Genomic DNA, 6,123 nt, shown 5'->3' on the forward strand with positions numbered 1-6,123 from the left:
AACGTTAAAAGAGTAACAAGAAAACATCGCACGATTAACATATTGTCTGCATGTTTCACGTGTTTTTATGTGGGTTTTTTTGTTTGTTTTTTTTGTTTGTTTTTTTTATAGATAATCGGTTGTTAAATTGCCAGTATCTGTATCTGTGTAAGGAATTCCCTCCTTTAAAGGAGCACTTCTTTTCAGAATCGGTTTAAAAGTTCACAATATATATTTACAGGACTATATTTACAGGGAAGGATTTCAGCATTATATTTTGGTCGAAGTTATAAACCACAATATAAGAATGAACGAAAGTGAATATGCATATATATACCGTTTTGTATTGATTGAATTAAACTCCTATAAAATTATCTCTAGTAAATGTTTTTGAATAAATTTAATTAATTATTGTTGAGATTTTTTTCATAAAATATTTATTGAACATTTTTACTGATATTGAACTGAAAATATTTCAGTTCTATTTACCGTTATTGTTTTGATAATCATTTCAATGCAACTAATGTGTGAGCAGAGTGTGTATATTATTTTGTAAAGGTCACTGTATATTTCTCGGCTTGAGGTCAATTCGTTTACCTTGTAGCTATTTAGCCGCAGGTGTGAGTTCAAGCGTACACAGGTATAAATGTTGTTATTTGGAAAGGATAAATAGAAAGGATTAGAGTATATGCTGTCATGATGTTAATACACTAAGATTAAATACACGATGAGAATAAAGATACAATAATTAAATTGTGTAAATTAATTGAAAATAAAATTCAGATTCGTAATTCCGAAAGTGTATAAAAATAAAAGGAAACAATTTTTGATTACTTTCTTAGCGGCAATTGGCGTAAAGATTCAAATATGAAGCAAAAAATAGTAGTTTTAATCTTTAATAAAAACTAAATGCAATATTACCCAATTTGATATACCATTGTACATCTGTTTGATATCATTGACTTTACCGGAATTTCTTAACTTGTATCTAAAATATGGCTGTGTTTAAATGCTAATAAAACTATTGCAATTTTAAAGTTTTTAATTGACAAAAAAATACAACATACAACATGCATAATTTTTTTTAGTTTCTTTTTAACATTTTATTCTTACATAATTAAATTCATTTGACAATCATTTACACGAACTTTTTGTGAAAAGAATACTAATTATCTAAGCTAAGGCATTATATCTTTTGAGGATTTTTTTTTAAAATTCTATGATAATAGTTGTGCAATGTTGAACATGATAGCCGTCATTAATCCAAATAAGTAATACAGTAGTTGTAATAAAAGTTATACTTTAGTCATGCAATTTTTTTGCATTACAGATATTGACGAATTTATAATAGTTCGTTCATACATCGTTGTTCATGAAACAATCATTATTAGTATACATGTAAGTTTCCTGACGTATAAGAGCCATTGAGGATGAGCTCCAGAGAAATCAGACTAGTTGCGTTTCGTTCGTTTGTTTGTTGGGAAAGGAGAGGAAATGCAACCGCTTGTACAGATAAACGACAGAATTACCATACAAGCATTTATAGTCAACACAATCAGAAAGAGTTCCCATCGTTAGACGGGGAATATGAAGGCTTCCAAGAATGAACAAGTGACATGTCTAACTCTGAACAGTTAGAGAACAGACTATCGACATCGAACGCTTGTTCTTGATATTTGAAACTGTATGCATATATATACGTATACGTTTATGATATAGTGATGAGTTCTGACAAAAACTAAATTCCTTCATGGTTATATCTTGCCATACGTTTATATTGGTTTGTAAGGTGATTACTCAAAATCGTTATTTGAAAATCCTGTTTGTGAGATGTAGATTCATTTCAATACAGAAATTTCGTCTATATATTTCACAAGTGTATAACACGGAGAAGCTCTGAAGGTTCATTACTCCCATTTTGTTTGGGTGTGAACCATCGATGTTTACAGCAATATCAAGGAATAAGGTGATGATGGTAGAAAGAACTATGGGCGTCATGTGGCAAATATTACATGCATATCGGACAATGAGTTGTCAATCTGTATGAAAAGTTTTCCAATACAACCATATTATTGAGAAGGAATGTTTACATGCTATACTCTCGTACTAGTATTACAGGGTTCTTGTGGCGTTCACCTTAGACACACATCGTTTTAACGATGTTTAAAAAAAGACAGAACCAATTTAATGTCATATTTCCCTATTTTTTAAATATAACTAAAATTCTTTTATCTGACAAGAATATCCCTATTTAGCGAACAAGTAATTTATTCTTTTTTCGGTTATTGAATACCAAGAAAGAAAATAAATCCCGAAATTAATTTGAAACTTTGATACTCAAAAGTTTCCCAGCAAAATATTCACATCCCCTGGGGATAATTAGTGTTCGTCCAGTGGCATATATAACAATTGTGATGACGAATTCCTTCCTTTGTTTGAGAACAATCTTATTGAAATATAAATCTGTGATTTTCCTAGGTCCACAGCTTCAATGAACCAAAGCAAAAGTTATACATCGACCTGTATTTAAATCAAATTGGTTCTCTTCTTCTTTTGGTATACAACTGTAGTCTATCGACATTCGATGATAACATACTGTTGGCATACTTTGGCTAGTCTATTTACAACACTTTTACCCCTATTTATTCAAAATATATGTTTTTTTCTTATGTTCAATGTATACACGTATATATTTTAAATTGCGCTATAGTTCCGTAACTTTATATCCAGTCGTATAAACGAATCGTCGGCAAGTGCGTACATTTTTTTAAATCAATATTTCTGGTCTGTTCCAATCTGTCCTTCACTATTGACAATGACTATATATTACATTTTCCCAAATTCACCCTTGGAAAAAATATTTAAATAGATTTTAATTTCACCAAATCTTATTTTTTGGGTATTATTTATATATTATGAATTATATTCTTTACACCAGAAATGTTATTTATAAACAAGCGTATGAGTTTAGTAATGACAAGTAAGACAGAGTTGTATATTATACATCTGATAGTTCAAAATGGAAAGTTATAAGTTATAAGTTATCAGCCGTGTACACTGATCAATACCTGCAGAAGTGAAACGATGCATGAACTTGCAAGCCCGACAGGAAATCGCTTGAATACCTGGACGTGTCACCTCACACCCCTCACAATACCTTTGGAAGTAATACCTTTAGCCATGCTGGTGATCAGATAAGGGAAGATCAAAATATATTTGAAAAAAGTTTATTACTTTAAAGAATTATGAACAAATTAGATTTTCGAAAACAATTTTCACGGAACACTTATTTATGATTTCAACTTTGACTTTTCACCTAATTCCAATATCAACAGTTGAAAAACAACAGACCATGGTAATTTAAAAAAAGTAAGAATATTTTCCGTATCAAGTTAGTTAGTCGTATTAAACAACCGTACGATTGACGCAATTACGACTACATCGGTTACTGTAGTTTTGTTTCTTTGTGGTTTATAGACATATCGTTTTTATTCATCGGGAAAGAAGACAAGATGGCGGATCTCGGAGAATTGATACTCTAAATTTAAAATCGATGGTGATCGCTTATCTAGCGGAATAAAACTTTAATATCTATGAATTTGAACATTTTTATACAGAATGAACATAATATCAATTTTTGATTTTTTTGCGAAGTTTCCCTTTAAATTATCAAATGTTTGAATTACGTTGCTACATACATTTTGTCTGATTAATAAACGCACAATTAAACTAAAATTTAACTATATTTTACTTTTTTCTCAAAAAATGGAAGAAGAAAAAAACAACATCTAAATCCTATCATTTCAGTTAAAATTATAGATCTTATTTTCATATTCCTGCATGTTAACTGGACTGTCGTATTTGTTCTGATTATTAGGTCTTTCCAATCAAAAAGTACAAGTGCAAAATTTTTGCTTTATTATATTGTATATTTTTTTATGCAAGAATTGCACGCCGCTTAATTATGGTACTATCTGGGTATCACCAGCCCAGTAGACAGCACTTTTTGTGCTGACATGAATTTTAATTGATATGGTTATATTTATAAATGAACTGTTTACAAAATTTTGAATTTTTGAAAAACTAAGGCTTTTCTACCTCAGGCATAGATTACCTTAGCTGTATTTGGCATACATTTAGGAATTTTGGTCCTTAATGCTCTTCAACTTCGTACTTTATTTGGCCTTTTTAACATTTTTGGATTCGAGCGTCACTGATGAGTATTTTGTAGACGAAACGCACGTCTGGCGTATATACAAAATTTAGTCCTGGTATCTATGATGAGTTTATTTACTTGTTCTGACAAAATGTCTTACTCACACCATCTACAATATAATTAGATTTTGGATATACTAGAACAACATGAAGAGCATTTGATGGTTAAAATATTTTTTTTATATCAAATCATATAATTCCGTATGCATATACATTTGTCTGATCAATCAAACAACTGGAACTGACCTTGAGAAAACCGGAAGAGGCAATTTTGCACTTGTTTCAAGGTACTCAGAATTCATATTTTTTGTAATATAGATACATAAACTTCTCACTAATGACCACAAGTGACTTTTTATAAACCATAAGTGGACAATTATCTCCTGTTTTACATGCAAAAATATATAGAAACGATATATTTTCGGACTCAGTGTGAAAGAAACTATCTAATGAGACCGGAAGTAATATTTACTTCACCGGAAGATGCATATTATCTCCCTAATTTAACTCAAAAGTATATAGAAACCACTTTTTCATAGCATCAGTATGATGAAACTTTTAATTAGATGCCAATTTAAACTTTGAGCACACAGGAATAAGCATCTTTTCAAGAACTTTGCAAATTGATGTGGAAAACCTTCAATTGTTCTCTGAACAATGGGGTTTTTCTTCTTTTCTTTTTTTTTTTTTTTTTTTTTTTTAGGTCTTTCCACTTTTCCACTTTTCTGTGGAAAGACCTATTGTATTTGTTCTGATTATTTTTTTAATTCGTCCGCCTAATTTTGTTCTTGCGATAAATAGATATTAGAAGATGTGGTGTGAGTGCCAATGAGACAACTCTATTTCCAAATAACAATTTAAAAAAAAGTAAACCATTATAGTTCAATGTACGGCCTTCAACACGGAGCCTTGGCTCACAACGAACAACAAGCTATAAAGGGCACCACAATTACTAGTGTAAAGCTATTCAAACGGGAAAAACAACGGTCTAATCTGTATAAAATTTAAAAAAACGAGAACGGGAAACATGTATTATAAATTACATAAACAAACGACAACTTCTGTACATCAGATTCCTGACTTAGGACAGGTGCAAACATTTGCAGCGGGATTAAAGGTTTTAACGGACCCAAACCCTCTCCCTTTTTCTGAAACAATAGCATAACATCACCACACAGAAAAACACACGGTAAAATATCAAATGGCAGGCTTAACTCAATCAAAAAACGTACATTAATACACTATAAACGAATAAATTTGATCTGCGATATCTGAATGCAAATGAACAATTAATAAAATATTAGGGACTAACATTCAAGGCCAAAAAGCAAACAAACAAATCCAAACAAAGCCATGGCAAGTCACCACTGCAAAATATTTAACCCTTCGAAAATATTCACTTTAGAAAAAAAACGGTTTTAAAAAAATACAGGTAAATCTTGAAGTTTATACAAATGTAGTAAGATGAAGTGAAACTTAGAATATATTCCAAATAATCAAGGCTGGTATATAGACAAGATCCATATAAATATAAAATAACAAAAAGCATTATAAACAGTATCAACAGGTCGAATTAACAAGAACATACGATCTGAGAGTACTCGCAGTTACTGACAGCTAGTTAAAAGCCAAAAACAATTAATAATAAAAAAGCATGCATCAGAGACTAAAATCAACTAAAACACATCCCAGGGATTTAGTATTTTAACGTCATGAACAGTCAGAGAAGACACGACGTGCAATGCCAAAAATAAATGTATCGACAGGTAGTAGGATAATGAGGAGCGATTTCTATAGAGATAAAAATTAATGTGTCTGTGTCTCTATACATCCCGCCTCAAAAGAAGAGACAATTTAGTTATGTTTTAATTTGCTAATGAAAAAATCGATATTATAGTGCCTAACAAGATTTTGTGAGGGAATTCGATG

This window comes from Mytilus edulis, chromosome 9, assembly GCF_963676685.1.
Source record: "Mytilus edulis chromosome 9, xbMytEdul2.2, whole genome shotgun sequence".
Classification (NCBI taxonomy): domain Eukaryota; kingdom Metazoa; phylum Mollusca; class Bivalvia; order Mytilida; family Mytilidae; genus Mytilus; species Mytilus edulis.